Raw genomic sequence first — 27,928 nt, 5'->3', positions numbered from 1 at the left:
TGATCTTTTCTTTTTTTTAAGCATTTATTAGGGTGGAGATAATGAAAAGAACTTTCTGTATCCTGCCATTTTCTACGAATGACAGTTCCTTCATACTATTTTAAGCAGGATTCAGCTTGTCCATGAGTCCCTTTTTTTTCTTTTAATCTATGCAGAAGGTTTTACTTTTCTTCATGCTGCTTTTCACATCATACCTACAAGTCAACTGATGGAGCTATGCTGAGTGAGAAAAAAATACCAATAAATTGATATTAGGTAGGCCTGCCTACATCTTCCATGGAGGTTGTAACAACTGAGTTGTTGCCTCAGATTATTGGGAGAAAATAAATTCAGTTTAAACTCACTAAGCTTGTAATATATTAGCCTAAATTCACTCTCCACAGAGAATTTTAGGTCCTCCAAGGCATCTATTCACCACAGGATTTTGCAAAGTAACCATGGATGCACTAGCTACAACATAAACCAGGGGATCATCCCATAATTTATTTGAGACCGAACCAAACCAGTAACTGTTCCTCTTCTGCAGGATTCAACACCCTCACCATGAGAGTCATATTCACTAATGAAAAAAAAAATCTAGTACAATTTTCAACTGCATTGACCATATGCAACTTTGGTTTGATTTTGATCAAAGTATTTATTTAATCACTAATGAAACATTTTAACTGAAAAAAATAATGACATACACTTTTAAAAGTATTTATTTTCTAAATGTTTATTTTCTAGATGTAGGTGGACACAATATCTTTATTTAATTTATATGTGACACTGAGGTTTTAACCCAGTGCCTCACATGTGCTAGTTGCTCACTCTACCTCTGAGGCAAAATCCCAGTCTCTCGTGATATACACTTTGATGTCTACGTTTTTGTTTAAAAGAGTGTTTTGATTCTTCCAAGATTTTCTGTGGATAAGCAGTTTACTTATTTTATTTATTCTACTTATTTATTTTCTTTGCACCTGTAATGAAAACCAGGGACACTTAATCACTGAGCCACATCAATAGCCCTTTTATCTTTTTTATTTTGAGACAGAATCTTCCTAATTTTCTTAGGACATTTCTGAGTGGCTGAGGCTGGATTTGAATTATGATCCTCCTGCCTCAGCCTCCCAAGCTTATGGTATTACAGGCATCATTTTCATTATCTTTAAATAATTTGACATTTTATGAATATTTAAAAAAACGTGCCGAACTTTTGGAATCTTTAGTTGTAGGCAAATTTTGAAATGGGCACAAACACTGGTAGGATTAACTAGTTCTTGTGTTCTATTCTATATATACAACAATATATGATATGATTCAAAATTAATAGAAGAAAATAAATGTGATAAACAAAATGAGAAATGATAAGTATTTGAGGAGGCAAAATGATAATTACACCATTATTATCAATATATGTGTCAAATTACTATATTGTATGATAAAGATATACTTGTGTCAGACTGGAGTGGTGACTCAGTGATAAGCACTTTCCTTGCATGTGTAAGGCACTGTGTGCAATCCTCAGCACCACATAAAATAAATAAAGGTATAACAATTATCTACAACTAAACAAAGAAATTAAAAAAGATATATGTGAAAATTAAATTATAAAGTTATGAATAGTTGCACATATATATCAAAGTATTTTCCCCAAGATATGTATTAATTCAAAAGAAAAATATAGTAACTTTATAGTGGATAGACCCTTTAGACACCAGCTTAACTAAGTGATCAAGGTCATCACCACCAGTAATCAAACATGTTGGAGACATGAGCCTCTTGATATGGTGAGCTGAGAAGGAGCCAGCACCATTTCTGTGGTATTGCCAAAACTGCAGAGCCTCCCTCTGATCTTGAGAAAACACAAGGTAACCCACAGTTCTACAAAACACTTACTCCTCAGTGCTGTCAAGATCATGAAAGATGAGTATAGACTGAGGGAATGTCACCAATGTTAAGATCTGTAAACAAGTCAGGATGGCGCCTGGCATTTTGCCAGAGGGAGTGGTTTGTGAGGTGGTGCCAGCAAGCCATTAACTGTGATTCGTTGACTGCTGTATCTAGTTTATGTTAATTAAGATAATCTGTGTGGAATGTATATATACCCCTCCTTTCCTACAATAAATGGCTCCCACTCCTGCTGTATCAATCTACACAAGTTGTTCGTCACGCCCTGGTTATTTTGCTGCAGCCTTACTGCGGCAACCAATTGATCAGGGACACAAAAGAAAAATAACAACTAAATGTAGTGTGGTGTCCAGAATGGGGTGATGGAAGCAGGAAAAGATCTTAGTAGAAAAACGGGAAATTCCAATAAGAGTTGTTTTGTTTTGTTTTAGGTACTGGGGATCTAACTCAGGACTGCTTTACCATTGAGCTACATCCACAGCCCTTTTTAATTTTCATTTTTTTTAAATTTTGAGACTGGGTCTCATTAAATTGCTTAGGGCCTTGTTAATTTGCTGAGGCAGGCCTCGAATTCCCTATCCTCCTGTCTCAGCCTCCTGAGCTGCTGGGATTACAGACATGCACCACTGTACCCAGCATCCAATAAGATGTGAAGTTCAGGTGATTGTACTGAACTAAGGATAAGTTCTCAGGCTTGATCATTTACTAGGGTTATGTAAGATGTGAATATTAGGGAAGGCTAGGTGAGGGGTGTACTGAAGCTATCTGTTCTATTTTTGGCAACTTTTCTGTAAATCTAAAATTAGGTCAAAATAAAAGGTTTAAAAAAATGCCACTTCGAAAATTTAGGGCAGATGCCTGGAAGGCCTCATGGGAAATTTCACTGCTCTGCCTGTCTTTGGATTTGAGATTGGGAGACATCCTGTCCTCAGAGCATTAAAGCACCCACGGAGATTTATTCAGTCATTCTGGCCTATGGTTGGCCAAATGGCTTATACCTTTAGGACAGACTGACCCCCCTTTCTCCTCTGCAGTATGGAGCCCTGAGCCCCCCACCCCACGTTGGGATTCTCATCCTGGCTGGCAGAGGCTGCGAGGTGAGGCTGCAGCAGTCTGGGAAAGGCTTGGCAGGTGAGTGAGAGGGTGCTCCAGAGGGAGGGAGGCTCAGACAGTGTTTAGCTGTAGAGTGGCCCTTAGCAGAGGCGAGGGGAAAAGGGAGGGGGGCTCTCCTTCTCAAGGGGCCCTTTCATGTTGAAATCAGCCGTCATGAATGCTGGGGGCCCAGGAGCCCAGGCGTGGGAAATGTGAGAGCCCCCTTATGTCCCCTCATGTGACATGTCGTCTGTGGCTCCCAGCCGGCCAGCCAGGATGCATTAGGAGAAGTGTCGGTGTGCACCTGGGGTGGGGGAGGGTCCCATCAAGACATTGACCCACTCAGGGAAGGGAGATTTGAAGAAGCAAGTTCTAGACTCTCCTGGTGCTGGAGGGGAGGGTGGACTGGGCACCCTGTTGGCTTCAGGATCAGGGGTGGGGCAATTGGCAAGAAACCAAGAGAAGGTCGGTGGGGACCCACGCGGCCTCAACATGCATATCGAGAAGTGTTATTTCTGTTCAGGGCCCATCTACCCCGGCTACGGCATGATGTTCGTCCGCAATGATTGCAAGGTATTCAGATTCTGTAAATCCAAATGTCATAAGAACTTTAAAAAGAAGCGTAATCCTCGCAAGGTCAGGTGGACTAAAGCATTCCGGAAAGCAGCTGGCAAAGAGCTTACAGTGGATAACTCATTTGAATTTGAAAAACGTAGAAATGAACCTGTCCAATACCAGCAAGAACTATGGAATAAAACTATTGATGCAATGAAGAGAGTTGAAGAGATCAAACAGAAACGCCAAGCTAAATTTATAATGAACAGATTGAAGAAAAATAAAGAGCTACAGAAAGTTCAGGACATTAAAGAAGTCAAGCAAAACATCCATCTTATCAGAGCCCCTCTTGCAGGCAAAGGAAAGCAGCTGGAAGAAAAAATGGTACAGCAGTTACAACAGGATGTGGACATGGAGGATGTTTCTTAAAAATCTTACTCTATAATCATTTCTATGTGTACATTTGAAAATCTCCTTTGGAGACTTAGAATTTAATTCTAAATAATTAATTTTTATATAAGGTCACTGAAGTGAAAGGTGATTACAAATACTGTTCTACATTGCTATCTGCAAAGCATCAGATTATGGATGTTAGATTGCACCTCATTGTAATGTCTTCATTGATAGACATGCTTATGTAAATCATGAAAATTTTCTTTATAAATGCACAAGTGGATTGTGGACACAATGGTCATGCCTTTTGGATAATGGCACTAGGCAGCATTTATGTAATAAGTAATTACAAATATTTATGGCCAGTGATAGGTAAAATCAAATTTTCTTTGCAGTAAAATGTTCCCTTTATTATGTTATAGAAGGGAGGATACAACAATCTCAAAATGTATGGCAATCTCAAAATCATTTATTTTAGTATTTTCTGTTTTGATTTATTAGCCTAAATGAGCATAATGGCCAAATACCATGAAGCCTAGTTATGCTAAGCTGTTTTGACCTGGTTTACCTGTTGTTGGCAGGTAGTTGTGAGTGTTTGTGAGGAGAGCTGACTAATCTTTATTTGAAATGGCACTATATTATTTCTGTTTTAGAGAATACTCAGTTCTAATTTGTGATTCCTGGTAGAGCAAGCTCCCTCCCCCCTCCCCTGATGTAGAAGCAAAGAAATCCTAGTGTCTTATAATTTGTTGCGGAGTTTTCTTTCTTTTTAAAAACAGGTTTTAATTGTTATGGAATATAGAATTTATGAGTATAACATCTGCCCATTTGTACATAAAATAAAAACATTTTTAGTGTGTGCCTATATATTATTTAAATATACTAAAAAATATGAGGTATTTTTACTTGGAAGAAAATAACTTTCTTTACACATACTACTTTATTAGGAAATATAGTTAATTAAAGAGAAATATATGCTTAGCAAAAAAAAAAAAAAAAAAAGAATCCAAGAGAAGGCTCTAGTCCCAACCCTCTCCAATGCCCTGAGTAGCCTGCTTCTCGCCAGCTCTGAAGGTGCAGACCCTGCTGACAAACCTCCAGGGACAAGAAGCTCACTCTATCCTGGGAGAGCATAGGGTCCTGGCATTGGTTCCACCTCTGGATTCAGTTTTCATTCCCAGCCAGGAAATCTGGGACATTGGACAGGGGAGGCTGTGGCCCCATCTTCCCTGGTACACTCTCAGCCCAGGAGTGACCCCTGCTGTCCGGACAACCCTGGAGGTGGAGGACTATGCTGGCTAGCTGTGCATGGATTGTGCTGGGTGGCCCTGCCAGCCCCCTCCCCACCCCGCATTCTGTGTTGCTCTCCGCTGGCCTACAAGGTTCTCCTCAAATGTACTGCCACAGGAGGGAGGTGGATGAGACCAACATCTGGACCAAGGGGACATTATTGGCACCCACAGCTGGAGCTATCAGCAGCCAATGTTTACCCAGACATTATTTGCCTTTGTAAGTTCCTGGCCCCCAACATGCCCCCCCCTGAGGACAGGGTCCTGAGCCTCCTCCCCACGACTGGGCAGGGACAGAACCGAGAGCGCCGTGGCTGGCTGGAGTTCAGATCCTCCCAGTAGCTTCGGCTGCCTGAGAGAAGAAAGGGCTAGCCAGCTGGGCTGTCCCTTCAGAGGTGTGGGCACGAGTAGGACAAGGCCATGGAGAAAGTGTGAGTGGACCCTGGACACAGCGTGGAGCAGAGAGGAGGGCCAGACCTCTGGAATATTTCAGAACCTTGCTGGCTGACCTTGGGTCAGTCTGTTCCTCTGTATCCTGTGCCACCAAATGGGAAGATTTCCTTGCCACCTGATTGAAAATAGTCTCTGTTTTAGTCAGCTTTTTTGCTGCACTATGGAAGGACCCAACCAGAACAATTATAGAGAGGGAAAAGTTGCCTTGGGGGCTCAGGGTTTTAGAGGTCTCAATGCACAGACAGCAGGCTCCATTCCTCAAGGTTTGAGGTGAGCTGAACCTCATGGCGGAAGAGTGTGGTAGAGGGAAGGGGCTCACATGATGATCAGGAAGCAGAGGGAGGCTCCACTTGCCAAATACAAATATATATCCCAAATAATTGGCCCATGACCCTCCTCCCCAGCCACACCCCACCACTTCAGTCACCACTCAGTCAATCACTATCAGGGGATTAATTCACTGAGGGGTTAAGACTCTTACAACCCCATCACTTGTCCTTCAAAACCTCTTGCATTGTCTCACAGCTAAGTTTTTTGGGGACCCCTCACATCCAAACCAGAACAGCCTCCTGCCACACCTATCCCCTCCCGTGCCTGTTTGCTCTTTCTAGCGTATGTTCCAACATGCACCCCTCTGCTGGAGCACGACCACCAGGAGGGCAGGCAGGACCTCACTTTACTGTCACTGCTCCCTGGCATCCAACCAAGCTTCCACAGCTCTTCCCTAGCTTGCCCCTCTCATTCAATCTGCTTCAAGTGACATTGTGGATTGGGGTCAGAGAAGGACAGACCATGTTCTGTGGTGGCAGGCTCTGGCCAGAGAAGTTTTCTCCTGGAGCACAGCGAGTCCCAGGTGGGCAATAGTGTGGGAAAGAGTATTATGCCTTCATGATAATAGAGTACGCATTCACATGAGGAACCAGATTCAGAGATGTTCTGTAACTTACCTAAGGTCACACAGCCCCAATGTTACAGAACCAAGATTTGAGCCCCTGTTCAAGGTTTCCTCTTTACTCTGCTGCCTTCTGTAAAAGATGTTCGAAGTTCTCATTTGATTTCCCAGGACACTTGTGTCCCACACTCCATTGTATCTATACATTCTTTCTATATCATTGCACCCTCAACCCCAACCTGGTTGATGAGCACAGAAGACAACATGAGCCTGATTTCACAGACCAGAGAGAAGCCTGTAGCCACGCAGCAGTAAATGGCAACATCTGAACTAAGCTCAGGTCAGCCTCATGTTGGCACATTGCCCTTAGCCTTCTTCCAGGCTGGGACTAAGCTTTCAGGTCTCATTGGCTGGCATGGGGCTCCTGACCTCCCAGCCTGCATTAACACACTGTGCTAAAAGCTTCCCAGGGACCTCACCCTGGACAGAACCTGCTCCCTTTACCCCATCCACAGGGTCATTTCAAAAACCCCTGTTGGCCCTCCAGTGAAGAGGCAAAGGGTGTCCAGGCTGCCAGGGCCCAGGAAACAAGGTAAACCTTAGGCTACCACGGAGCACCTACAAAATACTCAGACTAAAGGCAGCTGCAACTTGACTCTTGCTGAAAGCCAAGCATCAATCTAAAGAATATTTACTGCATCTCTGCAATATGCCTGGCATTTCATGAAATCATTTTTTTTTATTTTGTGGAATTGGGGATCAAACCCACAGGTGTCTTTATCACTGGGCCTTATAACCCTGGCCCTTTTTACTTTTTTATTTTTATTTTTTATTTTGAGGATCTCACTAAGTTGCCCAAGCTCACCTGAATCTTTTGATCCTCCTACCTCAGCCTCCTGATTCTCTGGGATTACCAGGAATGTGTGTTTTTTAATCTGAAATACTTTTATGAAAAGGCATGCATTAGTCCAGTGCTTGCTATGTGGGATATAGTCACCACATAAAATCCATGTGAATCTTTACACAGTCTTGAAAGAGGGGCTACAGATATCACCCCCATTTTGCAGATAGGTAGAGTGAGACTCAGAAGAGCCAAGCCACATGTCCAGGATCTCCAAGGTAGCAAGTGGCAGGGCAGGGAATAGAACCCAGGTTTTCCCAACAAAAAGGCTATGTCCTTCAGGCCTATAATCCCAGCAGCTTTGGAGGCTAAGGCAGTACGATTGCAAGTTCAAAGCCAGCCTCAGCAACTTAGCAAGATGCTAAGCAACTTAGCCAGACCCTATCTCTAAATAAAATATAAGAAGAGCAGGAATGTGGCTCAATGATTGAGTGCCCCTGAGTCTAATCCCCAGTTCTTAAGCCATGTGCTGTCTGTCCCTTCCTATGAGCAGAGGGCCCTGCACTTTAGCCTCACCTCCTCAGACATGCTTTTAGGAGCACATCCTACTTCCCCATGTCTGGACATGCTCACTTGACAAGTGGGAGGAACACTGGGGAGGCTCCTAAGCAGGCCTCCGGCTATGGGGGTGGACCCAGGATGCCCACCCTTGTCACACCAAGTTCAACCAACAGGTCCCACTCACTGTCCCCCAAATCAAAGGCAGTCTGTGTAGTAAGGAGTCCCCTTCATGATGGTCCCTCAGAGCTCCTGGGGGCTGCCTGGTGGCGGCTAGGAGGGGACTGGGGGGATGTCCCTCCCTCTGGGTATTTGGGAGCTGGTGTCCAGGGAGCCTCCAGAGGATGTTGATGTGGAACTGGAGCCACTGGCCCTTCCCTGTACATGATGAGCAGGGAGTGTGTTGATGTATATGCTGATTTCACTATCCCACAAACCATTACCATCTAGAAGTTGGCAGACTTCTGGGTGGGGAGTGATAGGGGAGGGAATTTACTAACTTCCTCATGTGTGTGGTGGCATCCTTTACTCTTGAATAAAGGCCAGGGACCTGATTCACTCTTGGAGGCCCGAGAATAGAGGCACCGCACTCCCTGGGTTTCTCCCTCCCGTCCACCCTCCTACTGCAGAGGTCTTGCCCTTGGCCAGGGCTCCCTCCCCACTTCTGGGGGTGCCAGGATGATGGGAACCCAGCTGTCCACCTTCCCCACAACTCCACGCTTCCCCATCCCATGGTCATGTACAGGGAGCAAGAAATGGACATCTTGGTGTGGGAGGGGTGAGGTGCAGGTGCCTCGAGGCCAAGAGGGAAGGGAACCCAGAGGGCTTCCTGAAGAGGGAGGTTAGGGGTCCTTGCTAAGGGACGTCTTCGGGGCGGGGAACAGCCTGGGCAATGGCTGAGAGGTGGGGCCACCAGCGGATGTGAGGGGCTGGGCGGGTGGAGAGGAAGGGGAGGGATGGGTGGATGCTTCTAGAACAGGCCTCCCCCAGTGGCAGCCCCTGTCCTCTCTACCCGCGCCCACTGATAAGGCCTGGGCAAGGACAATGGGGTCAGGAGGGATGCCCGAGGCTCATTCATTGCCCAGGGCCCTGGCAGGGAAGCCAGCTAGGAGGGCAGCACAGCAGGGTCCCCCCGAGCGCTGTCCTGGTTGACAAAGGCGGGCTTGGGGCAGGAGGGGCTGGAGAGGGTGACATTCTCCCTTGAGGCCATCCGTGGCCTGCTCCCCCAGCACTCAGGAGACACAGGACAGCTGTTCAAACACTGATCAGGGAGTGGGGCACCACGAGGTTGGGTGATGGGAGGTGGGGAGGCCACCGTGACTGGGTGCGCTACGCCCCGTGTGTTTGGCCTGTGCTGGACGGGCATCTGCTGGGAGTGGGGGACGCAGGGCAGAACGAGGGTCTGTCCCCCTGTGTGCACGTAAGTGGGCTCATGAGTAAGACAGAACGGGCGTGGGGGGGTCGGTGCATGCATCATGGGGTGGGTGCACATGGTCTGCGCATGTGCAGGTGGACCGACCCTGCCGGTCACTTCTGCTCGGGCAGTGATGCTGGTGCAGGGGTGTGACATCCACTCTAGTGTGCATGCGCTGGCCCACACGCATGCATGTGTGTATGCGTGCTGCACTAGAAGCGCAGTGTGACAGGCCGACATGGTGGAGGCCCGAGGCTGGCTTTAGTCCTGGAGCCCACGAATCCCCAGGGCATTGTCCCTGTCGGTGCCCAGCAAGTCCTCAGGCCCAATACCTTCGCCCCTCACCTTGAAGAGGGCATAGAGGTGACCCCAGGTCCTCCCTAGAACAGTCTCCGTGAACATCCGTCCCATGCCTCTGCACCCCACTCCGGACTGCGCTCACTCCAGAGGTGCAGGTGACGGTGAGGGCAGGTGGCAGTGGTGCCGGCACGAGGCAGGTCCGTGTGTGTCCCTGAGCCACAGCCTGGCTGGAAAGCTGAGGGGACCTGATTCCTGGTCTCCATTGGCCAGATTCCCTGCCTGCCCTTCCAGGACAGTCCCCCAGAGCCACCAGAGCCCCGCCAGGGGGGACCCTGACCTAGGAGTTGGGGCACCCCAGGCTCATGGCCCTGGCCCGCTCCCACCCCTTCCCACCTCGGCCTCCTTCTTGGTGAAGAAAACACCGAGCTTCAGCCCTTGGGCGACAGAGGTGCCTGAGCCCTCCAGGTTGAGCGGAGATGGAAGGGACTGGTGTGGCTCCTCTCTCCTCCTGTCTCTGGGTCTCTCCAGCCAGTCATGTCCCCACTGCTCACACACTTTTTAAAATGTCAATAGACTGTCACTCACTTTTCTTGTTATACTTCTTAAAATGAGGGTTTCCTCTAGTCGATGGCGGGAGGTGACACTGGAGTCACGGGCTTGGCATTATTCCTGTTGAGAGGAGATGGACTGTGGAGAGCTCATCAGCTTTCATAGTAACTATTTTATTTATAAGGATTTTCCTAATGTCATGAATGTGCCATGCCTGGCTTCTTTGTGCCCACTCTGGAGAGAAGGGGGGACTGAGCATGGCCCAGGTGGGGTGGCTTTCTTTACCCCGAAGCCCAGAATCCTAGAGGAAGTGACCTTCAGCAGTGTAATGCAACAGTTTCTAATTGCACACTGCTGGTGGTGGGGAGCTAACTCCCGACCAAGATGGCCCACCTCAGGTACAGTCTCCAACCCCTTTCCTACCCTCACGGGCCCTGGTACTGTTCTCTGAAGCGAGGGAGGAAATCTCTCCAGAGTCCCACTTAGGGTCCTCCTAGGGATCCCTTCCCGCTCTGAAATACCCCCATTAGTCTTTTGAATCTCTCTCCATCCCTTCACCATCTTACTGAGTCTCCAAAATATACCCAGAATTCTCTTCCCCAAGATCAGGAAGACCAATTGAGACTACTGTGGGTTACCAAGACCAGTGTCTCCCAAGGTCACTTCTGAAATGTCTTCATTCTAGTCACATTTATAAGGATCTTATGTTCAAATGAACGTTGCAAGTGCTGGGTTAAAGAAATATTAGAAACTTCCTTTGCAGAAGGACTTATCAGGGCTTATATGACTCATGTACCTGAGACTCTCCAAACCAGATACAGGAGGTTGAGTTTGGGTGCGTCTGGACTTGTCAGAAAGTCATGCTAGAAGGGACACATAAACTGCTCTAGAGTCAGATCTGGGTGAGAAATCCAACTCTGCCATGTGTTACCTTTGGGACCTGAAAATGCCTTTACCACTCTGACCTTCAGACTCTTCATCTGTCATGTGAAAGATCTTCATCTCTGTGCCTTGCTTGTTCAACAGGTGGAGCACAAGAGAAAGAAGTCAATCAGTTCCCAAACTGCCTCATCTGGTGCAGCTATCCCCAGGCACATCCTGGCTCAGGCCATCCTCAACTCCCCACACAGCCTCAAATGTACCAAGCCCACTGCTGCCTCAGGTCTTTTACACATGCTAAAAATCCACTTTCCAGGTACATCCATATGATGCATGGTAGGGGCTCAACAAACAATGCATAAACTGCTGTGAGATGGAGGCCCTTGATGTCTTCCCCTGCTGGCCACTATCCTGCTCATGCCCATAATCTGATGAGGCCTGAAATCTTCCCTGTCCTACCCTGAGGCTGGAGCAAGCAGGGCCTCCCACGCATGCACCTGAAAATCACCATGAAGGCAGTTTCCAGGATCTCCCGGGCAGGGAGGATGTCAGCTGGGAGCCACTGGGCCGTTCCCAGGCCGTGACCCAGGCCCCTGGACCCTGCTCTGGCTCATATCTTCAATGGTGTCCCTTCTGCTGGCTGCCTGTGCTGGCCCCTGACTTAATCAATCTCGGACAATTGGCCACAGGCTTGTTTCCTTAAAATGAGGTCACCTTTAAGGATCTCTGACAGGACGTGGCCCCACCTCCTCAGAGCAGTGGAGACATTGCAGCTCAGGTAAGTGAACATTGTCTTAAACCAAAAGGCTGGCAGGGGGCTCTCTTCTCCCCCAGGCTGAGTGGGCCTCTCAGGACCAGGTGAGGCATCCCCCGTGAGGGGACACTGTCTGTGTCACAGAAGGCTCCACTCACCCAAGTCTCCTCCTGCCATAGGTGGATCATATGTCTGATGTTCTCCTCCCACTTACTGCATATTTGGTATGAGGGGTCAGGAGTAAAACCAAATGGCCCGGGTTTAAAACCCCTATGGACCTCTTTTGAGCTGTGTGATCATTGGTAAGTTAATAAATCTCTCTTTGCCTCAGTTTCTTTCTTAAATGGAGACACTGGTGTGTCTCCTGGGGTTTTTTTTTATGCAGAGCAGTCCCTAGCACATAGGAGGTGCTGCATCAATGTGGCTGCAATGACTATTAAGGCCATTTTTGGATGTTGTGGGTGGAGTGGGGTGGGGAATTCAGGAAGGATCAGTGTGAACTCTTCTCTGTTAATTCATTTTCTTTTTTGTGGGAGGTACGGTGTCAGGGGCTAGAAGAAAATTCTCCTTCAAAGAATAGCCTGACATTTACAAGAAACAGCCCCCTGGGAGACATCCTGCCTGGGAGACATCCTGCAGCTACCTATCTCCCTGGAACATCCTGTGGTTATCAGGATCATCAGACATCTTGCAGCTGGCAGTTTTACCACCCACATCCAGCAATTGCTGTTTAGAGAGCTTCCCCATCCCCAGCATATAAATACCCCTGTGTGAAAAATAAAAGTTTGCAGCTTGATCAGAACTCCTGTCTTGCTGTCATCCTTTGTGTCTCTTGTCCCTTCATTCCTCCCCACCTAGGTTCACCGCCCACGTTGATGTGTTCTGCAGGTCAGAACATTTGGCGCCCAAAGATTGGGGCTCGAGCCTTTGACTGAGAAGGAAAGCCGTCCTCGGGGGAGACTTGGCCAAGCGGAGCTCGCGATCGCCTTGCAAACAAGACCCAGAAACAGATCCAGGAGGAGAGTGGGGACGACTCACAGTGAGTGACCCACCATGGGACAAGCAGTTTCGTCACATGATTTGTTTTTGTCAGGCCTCAAGGAGGCCCTCTGCCACAGCCTATAGGACTTACCCATCCACCTCCCTCCTATATCCCTCCTGCCTTTTGTGCTCTGGCCCATCAGGGGCCAACTGCCCCATCAGATATTTTTTCTCCACTTCCCTTGCCTAACCTGGCTCCCTTGCACAAGTCTCTCCAACATAGATGGGAACAGATCCAACTTTTAAAAGAATGAATATCCCTTGACTCTGAGCTCCGCTCATTAGCCTTAGGCACAGAGTCAACCCAAGCTGGCCCAAGGTGGTCTAATACACAGGTGAAGCCGCACCATCGGCCTGTTCTCGCCTTCCCAGTCATCCACAGGCAGATAGATAAGCCCGCCCAGGCTGAGGACAAAGAGGAGGATCAAGTGGAGGAAACAGATCCAGGATTCATAGTTTGTCCCTGGTGAGCAGAGTTCTCTCTCTGCTTCTTCATTGCCATATGGTGAGCTGCTTTCCCACTCCCTACACTTCCCCCACTATGATCTGCCTCACCTTGGCCCCAGAGCTATGCAGTTGGTGGTCAGTGGAGTGAGACCTGAAACTATGAGTTACATAAACTTGTCCTGCTCTAATTGTTGTTGTTAGATTTTTTTGGTCACAGTGATGTAAAAGGCAACTAAATCACAGATTAATTTATCCAGCAGTTAATATTAAAGGCAGTACAGCATTTGAGATATGGCCTGGGTATATTTATCTGCTTTCAGCCTGATATACCATGGGGATCAGGAGCAAAAGCCAGGGTAGAAAGATTTAAAATACTTGCAGGTTTTCCAGAAATGAAAACTTTGTAATGTTGGGGCCAAGAATGGTGTGGTTGGTAAAGAGATTAGTTCCATTACACAGAAGTCACCTTTCGGCATCTCAGGAATGGGAAGGACACCACCCTTAGCAGGCTCAATGACTTGTGGAGAGATTATCAGGGTGCCCTGCGTGCAAAAGGCAGCCTCAGAATCCTATGTCCAGATTCATTTTGCTGTGTAACTAACATCATATGGGCTCACAGAGGCCATGGTCTAGGTGGGTCTGGCTACTGTCTTCATTCTCAGCTGACCTTGTTATTGTCCATGTGATGCTGGTTATCAGGCTTACAGAGTGAAGAGTTGAGGGGTTGTGAAGGTTTGCATTCATACTTCAGAGGAAACGCTGGTTACCAGGATGTCCATATCACATTCAGAGTGCAACCCAGTAACCCCAGAAACAGTGATTTATCAAACTATGAGAGTGGAGCCAGTGTTGTTGTGGAGGTTAGCAGTGGCAGGCCTATGAACACCTGCTCAGGTAAGTGAAAGTCAGTGAGCACAGAAGCTCTAGGGAGTGGTCCCACATCAGACCAAGCTGGAGGGGTAAAGATGCTCAAGTTCTAGGGCACCCATATTACACCATCAGGTGCCCTAGTTTCACACCTGGAGCACTAGACTTAATGGAGCACTAGACTTAACGTGTGCCCTGCTGTGCTTTTTCAGTCTTCTCTTTACTGCTGTCCTCTTCTTCCCTTTGGGCTTAGTTGTGTTTCCCCTGCGTAGATGTATCTTTGAAATATGTTAACTTTTTTTGATTATTAATGAGGATTGCAGCCAATGCAGCTACAAAAGGTTTGATTCTGCATCTTTGCTTCCACTCATGAAAGTCAGTACCTGAAGAGGCAGAGAGGTGGGAGAGGAAAAGGCTTCTTTGGCAACAATTCAGCATTTCAGAGATGAATGGCTAGCTCCTGGTTTTATCTTGCTTAGTACTGCTGAGTGAAAGTGTATACAGTGTGTAATGTGGAATTTTTCTCGCAGTCTTGGGCAGGTGGACACAAGCACAGGTTACTAGTGTTGACAGACTGTCCTTCAGAGGGGTCTGGAGTCATTGCTCAGTGGTAGAGAGCTTGCCTGGCATGTGTGAGGCACAGGGGTCAATTCTTAGAACCATATATAAATCAATAAATATTGATAGACAACTAAAAATAGATGTCACTAAGGAGCTGGGGATGTGGCTCAAGTGGTAGCGCACTCGCCTGGCATGTATACAGTGCTAGGTTTGATCCTCAGCACCACATAAAAATAAAGATGTTGTGTCTGCCCAACACTAATATATAAATATTAGAAAATTCTCTCTCTCTCTCTCTCTCTCTCTCTCTCTCTCTCTCTCTCTCTCTCTCTCTCTTAAAAAACTGTTATTTAAAGAAGTTTGGATTTTATGGGTTATATCTGGGTCCAGTTGACCCTGACACATCCCAGACCTGTGAATCTAAGATAATGTGATTTTTTATATGCTTGGAATTCTGAAGGTGTGTGTGTCTGATTTCCCTCCTAGTCAGTGTCTTCTGTACACTTCTGCCAATACTCCTAACTTGTATTCCCATATAAATATAACTTCTATATTATCTCAGTGGAAACACACACTACCCATCTACTGTTTGAGAATGAATACTCAGCCATCATACTTCCTAAATACATTCACAGTCCTAGATTATACAAGTCTGGGAACACACGTGTCCATCTGAATCTACAAATCCACAGTACTCCCAAAGACCCAAAGTACATGCAGCCAGTCTCTCACTATTAAAGGGCACAGAACTCACTATTAATGTACAAAACTGCTCATTCTTTCTGATATACTCAGTTAACAGCACACAACACTGTGGAGCTCTGAAAATCTTCAATAGCATAAACTTCCTATCTTCCAGATGACTGACTGTAAACCCAGAGTTCCTCATGCCCAAATTAAAACAAATGCACAGCAAAACCCAAACAATTCCAATCAAAAAACTTACTTACAAACTCTCACACATATTCCAGTCGCCTCCAAGAAACACTTAAAATAGACATAAAGTAGGACTGAAGAGGCTGGATACCACAGGAATTTTCAGAAAACATGTTTATTGGCTGTTGCTAACCTGTCCAGAGTGTGGCTCATGCCTGAAACATTCTAGGGACAGATAATTTCAAAATATTTTGAATTTATGTCCCATGGGGGAAAAGGGCTTGAAGATTCACTTGACAAGTGTTTTTCATTCCATTCTCTAGGCCAGACAGAGGTTTCACACGTATTTACCAAAAAAAAAAAAAAAAAATCTGGCATTTACAAGAAAGAAGAAGCTACCAACCACAGTAATCTTTGCATACTTGCTGCTGATCTGACAAGAGAAGAAGCTTAATTATAGCAAGGGTCTTTTGGTTGAGAGTATCTGGTGTGCTTCAGATACACATATCTTCAGACCACACATCAATCAGTATCACCCAAAAAGCAATCACACAAACACTCCCTCAGTAACTGAATGGAGCAAACAAATTACTTATTAACATGACAACAATTTGTATTCTCAAATGAAAACATTTACAATCACCTCTATGTTGCAAACATGCACATACACAGAATGCCTAAGAATATGAAGTTCAACAACAAATCTCAGATGTACAGACACTGCTAACTCCTCCTACATACTCATAAAAGACACCCCTCCATTCCCAAGGATAACATGGTCATCTCAAAGCCCTAAACAAGAAAATACACAGCAGTCCACTTGAGACATTATCAACAGAATCTATACACATCTATGTGCCACATATACATAATTCCAAACACCCCAACATTCCCCATGATTCCATTCTCTCCAAATCTCTGAACACCAAAGATTATGTCCCTAATTTCTGACCTAGACATCATGAACATACACATACATTCTAAAATCTGAAAATGCACAGATCCAACACATAATAGTAAGACAACATCCTAACTCCTCTCAAATGCATTCACAATAGTCCACAATGCAAACAACACCTACAGATGAACCACTAAAACCCTAAACACATGTCCTGCCAGAAAGGTACTCAGCCAACAATGACCAAAGAAATCACTCAGAAAATATTTACACACGACAACCAAACAGTCTCACACAGGAGAAATTATTGTGTCTTGCTTCATATGCTTTCCATACCTATACACATGAAACACATGAAAGCACAAAGTCCTGGTGCTAGAGGGACAAGTTCTTGTGTTCTTTCTCTCTCTCTGTCTCTCTCTCTCTCTGTATCTCTCTGTCTCTCTCTGTCTCTCTCTCTCTCTCTCTCTCTCTCTCTGTCTCTCTCTCTCTCTCTCTCTCTCTCTCTCTCTCTCTCTCTGTCACACACACACACACACACACACACACAAACAAACAATCACACACACACACATACAGAACATTACATACATAATCTGAACACTGAAACACCCAGTTCAAGGATTTATCTTGTGGGCCCTGCACAGAGAGGTAGAGGGGTGAAGATGCAGATTTCAGGCACATACCTTGCTGTTGAAAATGTAAGAAAATATAAAAGTGCAAAGGAGAGAGCACATTCCCTCCTATAAAACTGAAAGGTACATGCGAGCCACTCAATAACTCCTCAATATAGAGAAAACTCTTCAAATAATAAGAGAGTACTCTCAGATAATGCATCTGGAGATGAAGGTACTCTGAGACATTTAAGGGGTTTCTAAAAGAGAGAATCACCCCAAATAGATTCTTTTGAGTATCCACCATCAGCCCAGATGGATGTCTTCTAGCTGGAAAGCCAGACCATTGTGCAATGTGTCAGATTGATCTGACCAGGATTTCTAATATGTTAAAAAGAACAAGTGAAAGCATGTAAAATTGTCTTCTTTCCATTTTGGGAAGAAAATATTTTGGTTTTTTGATTAGTTAATGTATTAGAAGGTATTTTCTCATGTGTGATCTTTATTTTGTTGTTGTTTGCATTTTTCATTTTTTTCAGTATCAAGAATTGCATTCATGGTCTCACATATGCTAGACATGCATACTCCCAACAACAGAACTAAATCCTGACCCTTTTAAAAATGTTGAGACAGAATCTGGTCAAGGGGTTCAGGGTGGTTTAGAACTTATGTGTTTTCTGACTTGGACTTTGAATAGCTGGGATCACAGGTATACACGATATCATCCAGCTGTTTTTCTTTCTTCTATTTCTAGTTGTTTTCAACTGCTAATCATGAAAGATTTTCTTGCAAGATGGATGCAATGACAAGGTTTGTAGTTCAAGGTTCTTTTTGTGAACAGATAATTGAAGGAGACACTCACTAGACAGAGCATGAGGAGTTACTGAAGTGAGAGTACACTGCCTTAGATAAGGGGCAGTGGGCTCACCCATGGGAATGGGATGCCTTGAGGCAGAGAAGAAACTGGGGAGCTGGCTTTGACAAATAAAGAGACCAGATCTGGGATGCTAAAGTTAGTGATAGGACATGACTATCACTCCATAGGATATGACTACAACTGACTTTGGCAAATAAAAATTTCTATCAATAGAGAATGTTGATAGAAATTTTGTTTCTGTAGCTTCATTGGGAACTTGACTAATTTTAGATGAGATTAAGTAGAAGAATTTGTTTAATACTGCCCTACTTCTCAAATTAGAAGCCTACTGACTGCTGGGGGTAGATTTTTTATGTGTAATGATTTGGTGTATACCTGTTATCCCAGCTATTCAAGTCCAAGGCAGAAAACACAACCACTTATATGCTAGTTACTTCAGGGCTTGGAACACCTCATTTGACCAATAAATCCCTTTTCGAACTAAATGGAGGTCAGGAGCCTTACCAGAAATAGGTGAAAGACTTAATCCAAAATTACTGTTCTTTTCAGTAATTTTAGTTTTGGATGGACATATGGGATCTTTATTTAGTTTCAAGGGGTGCTGAGAATCTAAGCCACAGCCTCACCCAGTGCCAAGAGGTTGATTCAGACACATCCCTTCATAAAGCACTTTACCAAAAAGCCACAGGTGCGGCCCCTTAATTTCCATTTTGAAACTGTTTTCTTGAGGCTTCACAAAGGTGTGGCCTGAGGCAAAGACCTTCCTGACATGCAGGGGAATTGAACAATAGGTAAGAACACAGCTGGGGGACAGACTTCTGCACAAGATGTACACTATGGCACTGACAGCTCCTGATGATGCTACTTGAGTTGCTATCTAGCCAAGCAGGGTTTCTCCACTGAGACCCTTACCGGTCACACTGATTTCTGAGTTTTCTAAGATGCTTGACATTCCTTTCAACAATCCAGGAAATGGCCATTTCACAGAGCTTGGAGCTGGTACATATCTTGGACACAAAACCACAAGCCCCTTCTGGAGAGTGGCCAAAATTCAGGAAAAATACAGGAACTTAGGAACATAGTTGGTCTTGCCCATCTGCAAAGCAAGCAGCAGTCTATTCATATATTCACCAGGATGAGTGCTGGAAAGCTTTCCACTAATGCATTCTGTTTCTCAATTCTTTGTTTCCAGAGACTCAGTAAAATACTACTTGAGATCACGTTTTGGAAGGGCACAACCAAGAGTAGGAGAGATTAAAGGCTCAGTCACTGTAATCTCCTCTGCCACCTACAAGGTTGTGAACTGCTGAGCATTTTCCATTCCAGTATGTATTCACAGATATTCTTCTTCTTCTCCTTCTAATTGTGTATAACTTGGGGTGATGGTAATGTCAAGGCATTGTTCTGGATGACAGTGGGAGGTGATCTTGTGTAGCACATGTTCATATACACATTGGATTGATTTTAATATTTTCCCTTTGAAGTATTGAATCTCTGACCCTAACCCATACCCAACTAGACTCTGAGTACTAATCCTAACATATGCATAAAAGCAAACCTAAAATAGAGAAATGCAGAAAGTTCACAGGAGGAATTGTGTATTTTTATTTCCTTTTGCTTTATCAACGATATGTGTTATATCACTAGTCACATTTTCATTCTAATACTTCTCCATGGATCGTCAAATTTAACAAATATATAACTTATGGATTCCCTTTCTCTGTAGGCTGGGTCAGATCATGTATTGTTATATACATATAGATTGCCCTTCCTGCTATCACAGGTACATCCATGTGAGTATTCTGACTTTGGCAAATACAAATTCCATGAACAGATCACTCCCACCAAACCCCAGGGGAACTGAAAGTTCAACCAATGGTGAGCTCCATATTTGAACAAGTTTATACATAACCCTATGTAAAGTCAAATAAATATTTTTGTGATCTTTGAATGATATATGTTCCATTAAGAATTTGAATTTGCATATATATTGCTCCTTTTACATGTATTTAATATATATATTTCTCTCTCTCTCTCTCTCTCTCTCTCTCTCTCTCTCTCTCTCTCTCTCATATCTATTATTCTTTGAATGGAGTTTTCTCACCCCTAATGGTTCCCGAAAGATTTGAGACCCACAGTGCCACCTACTTCATCCTTGAATGATGTTTAGACCAATACAGTGAAATATTTGAAATTCTCATGACCAGGAATTTCTGAACTGGAGATCCATCCGATCTCCTGTTGCTCATCATGACTGAACCAGATAGTTTCTTTATTGACTGGAATTCATGAAAATGGTGTAGAACAGAGATGCAATTGAGTTGGAGCCTGCTGGGAACTGGCCTTGGAGCAGTGGAGTGCAGGTGTCTGATAAAACATCTGTGGTGGAGCCATGTGGATCTGTCTTTGGCTTCCAAATAACATGTGACTGACATGGGACAGTCAGCAGACCCTTATATATAAAGGCCTCTTGTTGTGAGGAGAGGTTTGGGGGTGATAATCAGAGTCAGATTGCTTCTCTAAGTGGGAAAGATGTATGGGATAGCAGCCCAGTTGGTGTTTTCTCTTGCAAAACCTGACTCATCACATGTGACAGGTCTCTCTCCAGTGCTGTGTCCCAGTTTGTTGTAGGGACAAATGAAGCAAGGCACTGAAGATAGAAAGAAGCAGTTTCATTTGGCTGCATCCAGGTTCAGAAAGCACAGCTTTTGCTGTTATCAATCAATCCCTCCAAGTTCAGGGAGTTTCAGAGTTTTATACCCAGCATGTAAGTAGAGGGGCTCAGAAGTTTACAGTCTGCAGAAGTTCACATAAAAGCAGCTTTTTCTTACACTGTTCTGGGCAAGTTAACCCTTCAATGACAACACTTGAGAAGAGGAGAACTTCTTCTTCTTTTTCTTCCTCCCTCTGCCATCTGTTACCATGGAGCCAATTTGTAACTTATCTTAAAAATGTAGACATCTGAGGTCAGAAATATCTGGTCTGGTGGTCTCCATTCTGATATCCTCACCTTTCACTCTTATCAGGAGAGGAAAGCCTGCCAGAGGCTTTATTCAGCTTACCAGGGTGAGGGCAAGTAATTTGTCTGAGGCCATATTAGAGGGCTCTGTGGTTGTGCCTGGTGAAAAATTGACCTCTATTAATGACCTCAGGTTTCAAAATGGAGTTTTTTAAATCGAGTGAGAAACTAATGTGACTCCATTTTTGAGAAACCAGCCACCTCAGAGCAAAGCCTGTCCAAAGGGGGGAGTTACCCTTGTCCTTGGAAAAACTCAGAGTGCTCCTAGGCATATACCAACCCTGCTGAGTTGTTTGTCTGTAAGTAACTGGAGAGATCTTCCATGCCAAGTGATCCTGACTCAGTTACACTAGGTTAGGACCCATAGCAACCCCCTAGCTACCACAGAAATCATGAGACACAGAAAATACCTGAAACACCAGGTGACCTTCCCAGTAGTTTTTTTGATTGGTAACATGATTAGGCAAGTTTATCATATACACTCTTGCAACCTCTCATGGCCTAAACGAATCAGTTCAAATGTATCCACAACTTGAACTAACCAATCACCCTTACACAACTTGTTTCTGCCAATGAATGTGCTAATCAATGTTAAGAGTTGTTGTTTGACTTTTCTGTGATGTGAAATGATTGACTGTGTGATGTTGTGATGCATACAATATCCCACAAAATCTATTAATCCTCAATGAATTAAGGGTCAAGACTCACTCTTTGGGACCACTATATCTGAAATGGTTGTGAGCCCAGGCTTGAGCTTACAACAAACACTCTTGTGTGACTGCATCAGATTCACCTCCTGGAGGTCTATTGGGGTCTCATGAATCTGGCATTACAGGAGTTGCTTAGGCTCAGGCCTAAGGCCATTCTCACACAACCCCTTTCACCTTGACAGCTCTTCTGCAGATAAACAGAAGCCATAACACATAACTCCTGTCTTCATAAACTTGATCTCTTGAGTCCAGTGTCATTTCAAGTTCTGGGTTTAAAAAGACATATTCATTTTCCTTGATGTTTTCAATAAATCACACAGAATTCTTAGAAATGGATTGGAAGGATAACAATGTTATATTGCAAAACTTCATGAACTTTCAAATTGCTTGCTGTCTATGACTGACCAGTATGTGAAAGGCCTTGGGAATATGTGAATATATTATGAATATAATAGAACTCTTGAGACTTTTTTTCTTACTGTACACACATCCTGAGGCCAAATGAGGCTGTTTACTAGAGGTCATTTCTCAAAGAAGACATAGTGATCATAAAGGAATAAATTAACCTGTATATTATAAATAAATCTAATATATATTTGATTAAAATTGAGGCCATATATGGTCATGCCAAATAGTTTGCTGAATCATTTCAATTACAGTTATTTAGTTATTTTAATGTTTTGCTTACTATCTGCATTAGAGACATTGTTGACCTGCAATTCAGGAAAACTGTTAATTCTAGCACTGAATTTATCAGGTTTTGATTCTTTGATATATTACTTATTGCCATAGGATCTCTTGTTCCTTAATGTGTATATTTATAAATTTACACATTCTAGAAGGTTTTAGAAAGATAAAAGAAAATATGTATTAAAAGAGTAGTTTAAAAAGCTCTTTAATATTCCATTACTATGGTTATTAAATAGCATTTTCTTTTTAAGAATGTATTAACCTGGGACTGGGGATGTGGCTCAAGCAGTAGCGCACTTGCCTGGCATGCATGCAGCCCAGGTTCGATCCTCAGCACCACATACACACAAAGATGTGTGTCTGCTGAAAACTAAAAAATAAATATTAAAATTCTCTCTCTCTTTAAAAAAAAAGAATGTGTTAACCAGTAATATGTATACAACAATAACATAATAAATAAATATGGTACAAACAAATAAACATAAATTAATAAATGTCATATGATTTATTTTATAATAATATTGGTAAAATATACCCAGAGATGAAAATAAACTTTTAAATAGTGATACATGTACATGTCCATTTTTATTAAGGTATAGTGAAATACATCTATTTTTGTAATATACTTTTGTTGATGAAAGCATCATAAATATTATTATCAAATATGATTGTAGCTGCACAAAATTAAAAATCCAAATTGTACATATATCAGTAAATAAATGGCGTTTATTGACTGAAATTTCTGAGTCTGTTATTGTGAAACACAAATATTCAGTAAAATATGCTCTGAAGAAAACCTCAATTTGAAAATGTAAAAACATAGAAAGGAGTATTTAGAATTGTTTTACCATGAGATTAATTTAAAATACCTTTGATACCCAAACAAATACTCTGAAGTTTTGCTCTTAAGAAATACATATGAAAGAATACAGCAATTCTGTCTCTGAGTAATGCAAGCATAAGAGAAAGATGATAAGAATATTAAGTAAGCCTCAAAATTCTGAGGATCATGAAATAAATAAATTCTTGGCAAGAAAATATCAATTAATTTTGATGTAAATTCAAAACTAATAAGCATTCTAATTTACCAAATCTTAATGATTTTATATATTAGAGAAAAGAAGTCAGAATTTTAAACAAATACATGAGAAATGGGTGTGCACAACAAGGTTTAACCTCAGAAAATTTTATACATCCCCTGTGTCTGTCCATGTGTCTCTCTCATGTCTTTCCAGTGTGACATCAAAATAAAAATGAAGACCAAGATTTTGAGTAACCATATTTAGGTCTTAAAAAAGTTAAAGAAAATAATTAGCTCTCTGTATCTATTTTTTAGAAGTAATTTGCCTTCGTATTTCTTCAATAATTAATGATTACCCTGTGCTTGTTGCTAATAATACAGAATGTGTAGAACCACCCAGAATGAGAGCACTATTTAAATAATGTCAGAACAAAAAGTGCTACAAAAGAGTAGGAACTGAAAAACAAGGCCAAAGCCAGTGCAGGACCACACAGCACTTAGGGGTATATCAAAGAGGAATGGAGTTGGTCTTAAGAGGTCTGACTTCCCTTACCCAAGACAAATAACTAGTACAAACTGTCTTAAAATATCTTTCTTCAAATCTTATAATTTAATGGATACATGGTAAGAATCCAGAAGTTAAATGTAAACTAGCAAATTTACATTCATTTCTGGGACACTTTTACTTCTAGTTCTATAGATTAATTAATTTTAATGCCTTTCTAGATATGGTAGATAACTGTTTCTTATTCAACATTTATCAGGTAATTTACAAAGGACTCCATTACAGAATTCGGTCATTTTTAAAAATTCATAAAGCAACAGATGAAATTGTTTAAAACACAGACACAGTAATATCACAGGATATAAAGTCTGTGTTGACACCATGGTCTTTATGTTTAGCTCATAGTTTAAAGAAAGGTTGATTGGCTTGTATGTTTAGTTTTAAACCTTATCTCAAAAAACATGAAACAACTTCTCCTGTGTCTTTAGACAGGGAGACTGGTGGTAACACAGGGACAACTGTGGGTTTGGCACCTTTATTCATGATCACTTTTTACTTTGTGGAAACACTTAAAACTCTTTAAAGATTCACATTCCCACTCAGCAGTAGGGAATTTTATTTTTTCATGTTCTATCTCCACTTTTCCATATCTCATTTCTCTCATTTTAGAATCATGTTAGGAAAATTTAATCTCTTTGTCTAATCTTCTGTTTTCATTCTGAAGGATCTTTTCAACATTATCTTTCAGATTTTATAATAGCCATCTATTTTTTTAATTTAATCTTGTTCTTAATATACAAATTCTCTGCCTTCATTTTTGAGTTTTGCACCTGGTGAGATGTGATTCATTGAGTTCAGGTTTGAAAAAATAATCTTTAAGTTATAAAGTTTCAATCATATATTTTAAGATAAAGAAACAGTTTTAAAGGTATTGCTATAATATTTTAAGTACAATAATGTTAAATTAAAAATATTTAAAATACATTAAATTTCTTTCTCATTTGGCAATCCTAATGAAGGCAAAATGGCTCATTCTATTTTTACTTATAATTTTATCCTATCAAATATGCCTTTACATTTATTATACATGTAAAATTATTAATAGAAATTCATCACTGGTTAAGAGACATGAATCAGGCAAGAGGCAAGTTAAATAAAAATTCAAGTTTATCCCCATACACAAAATAACTCTCTAAGCATACTTTTTGCTTGAAAAAATACTTCAAGATGGCAAGTAGCACAAAGAAGTGTGCTGAAGGCTGAAACTGATTCTGAAAGCTAATGCCTCTCCCAAAGCACACCATCACAAAGTGAAGATTTCTAAAGTCTGGGAGACTAAGGTGGATATTTTTTATGGAAACACGTACTCTTGTGATACTAACAAATTGTAGAGGAAAAATGATTCATAAAACCCATGAAATGCAGGAACCCCAGAGTTCTGAAAACTATCTCAGATGTAAGTCACACAGTATACCTGCCTGATCATTAGATTTTGTTCACTTTAGACCTTTTAGTGTGGGAAATAAACATTGATTAAATAAATCACTGAGATGTGAAGTTCTAAACAACATTTATTTTTTCAACTATACAGTCTAAAACATTACTCATAATGGATTAAAGCACAAGTATCTGGGACATATTTTTCAAGGCTTTTTAATTTTATTAGAATATACATTTAATGTGCCACATTCTTTTCCAAATTTCTTATGGAACAATAGCAAAGATTTGACATTATGCTTGATGATACTTAGGGAGTCACTTAAAGAACTGTAGAGTCATTCCACTCACGCTAAGACGATATCATATTTACATAAAGAGTGAGTTTTTAGGTTATTTGTGGTATAAGGTACAGATTCTATTCAAAACATTAGCAAAAGAAAATACAATCATTGTCAGATGAAGTCCTGATATATAAAAATAAAATAACTTTAAAAAATTCCAAGCTGGGCATGGTGGTGAATGCCTGTAATCTTGGTTGGCGCTAGAGACTAAGGCATGAGAATTGGAAGCTCAAAGCCAGTCTCAGAAATTCTGCCACATTAATTCTCAAAAAAAATAAATATAGAAAGAAAGAAAAAAGAATAGAAAGAGCTGGGGTTTGGCTCAGTAGTTTAGCACCTGTGGGTTAAATTCCTGATTTAAATAATAATACTAATAATAGTTCTAAATGACATCATGATAAACACAATAAAAATTTGTAACTGAACTTCTTTTTGGTACTGGGGATTAAACCCAGGGCCTTGTGAATGTGAGGCCAGCACTCTACCAACTGAGTTATATCCCCAAACCTTTAACTGAACATCTTACTAGACTCTAGCTTCCTTCTGTGACTTTTGTGCTTTTGCTATTCCTTCTCTTATTCTATACTTTCTGCCAAAATTTTCTTCAGAAACGAAAAACTCACTCCTTCCACAAATGACCTTCATTAAAGAAAATTTCTGTACATCTTCACCCCTTTGGTAAGGATTGTCAAGTCTTCTGTTATGACTTAAAAACTCTATCCTGTTCTTTAATTTGATACTTCTGCCTGTTTTTCTGTTCTTTTGTTTAAAATTGTGATTTATAAGTGTATAGTTACAATTATGGTTTACATTGCTTCCTTGCCTTAGAAAAAATAAGCTTTTTGCACATTTATCTATAAACCCCAATACTCATGCTTTGATTTTTCTTTGTGTTCAGCTACATCACCAAGGTGGCTACAGGTCTTAATGCAAGCAGTTTCTGTTTGATCTGGTCCTGGCTTCCTCCCTCCCATGTATGGTGTTCAAATTTTTTGTGCTTGGTGAGACTTTTAGTGAGGTTACATCTCATATACCAGTTTTGATGTAATGAGATGTTTTTTGCAAATGTGGTGGACGTGATAAGTGGATGTGATATTAGGACTTCATGGGGATAAGTGACAGCAGTGTGTAACTGTCCTGCTATGAGGTATTCTTCATGGTATAGAAACATTGTCTTATCCCTTGTTTACAAAACTTGAAATGATGGAGTATACAAAACCAAGCTTCATGTAGTTCTGATCTCAAAAGTTATGACCACTGCATGTCTACATTGTATAGAGCGCTTGCTTATTTTCAGGGCTACTTTACTTTAGAGAACTCTGAAAATTTCTTTCATAACATATAAGTAAAAAAAAAACAGGGCTGGGGATGTGGCTCAAGAGGTAGTGCGCTCGCCTGGAGTGTGTGTGGCCTGGGTTTGATTCTCAGCACCACATACAAAGAAAGATGTTGTGTCCACCAAAAACTAAAAAATAATTAAATGAATAAATAAATAAAATAAAATTAAAATTCTCTCTCTCTCTTTAAAAAATAAATAAATAAATAAATATTTTTAAAAAAGAAAAAGAAAACAATGTTGGGCATGTTCAAATTTTCCACAAAAATCTGAGAGCAATTATTAATGATTGACAGATAAGCAAACTGAGAATCCCCGAGTTAAGTGATATATCATAGTTTATAAAGTTACTAAGTGCGAAAAGCTAAGATTCAAATGAAATCTAGTTAAGGTTTTACATCTAAAAAATACTATAATATTTACAAAGTCTTACACCTAATACATTATGGGGCAAGGATATTACTTTATTGGCTTCTCCATTTAATATTTTCATTTTAGGAACATTCTATTAGTAGAAATAATAGTATTTCTGATGATAAATATATAAGAAAATATTCAACACCTTCAACATCCACAATGTTCAATAGAAACCGTGTAGAGTTTTTATACCTTTATATCAGATTTTTAGAAAAAGCATTTATAATCTGATAGTTAAAATCATTTTTTAAATTGTGGTAGTATAAACATTGTTGTAGCTGCATTATTTTAGTATTCTGTGATGCCCTTCAGAATATGAATTCATGAAGAAAATGTTCTTTTTATACAAAATGGGATAATGCTCATCATTTAAGAGAATGAAATCATGGCATATGCAAGTAAATGGATG

General features: G+C 41.9%; 1 pseudogene; it reads left to right on the top strand.

The window, feature by feature from the left end:
- Nucleotides 1-3,474: 3,474 nt before the first annotated feature.
- LOC143640316 (putative ribosome biogenesis protein RLP24 pseudogene) lies at nt 3,475-4,176 on the top strand (annotated as a pseudogene).
- The last annotated feature ends 23,752 nt before the right edge of the window (nt 4,177-27,928 follow it).

This window comes from Callospermophilus lateralis, unplaced genomic scaffold, assembly GCF_048772815.1.
Source record: "Callospermophilus lateralis isolate mCalLat2 unplaced genomic scaffold, mCalLat2.hap1 Scaffold_181, whole genome shotgun sequence".
Taxonomy (NCBI): Eukaryota; Metazoa; Chordata; class Mammalia; order Rodentia; family Sciuridae; genus Callospermophilus; species Callospermophilus lateralis.
Note: the sequence above shows the minus strand (reverse complement) of the source record. Positions and strands in the feature narration are given on the sequence as shown.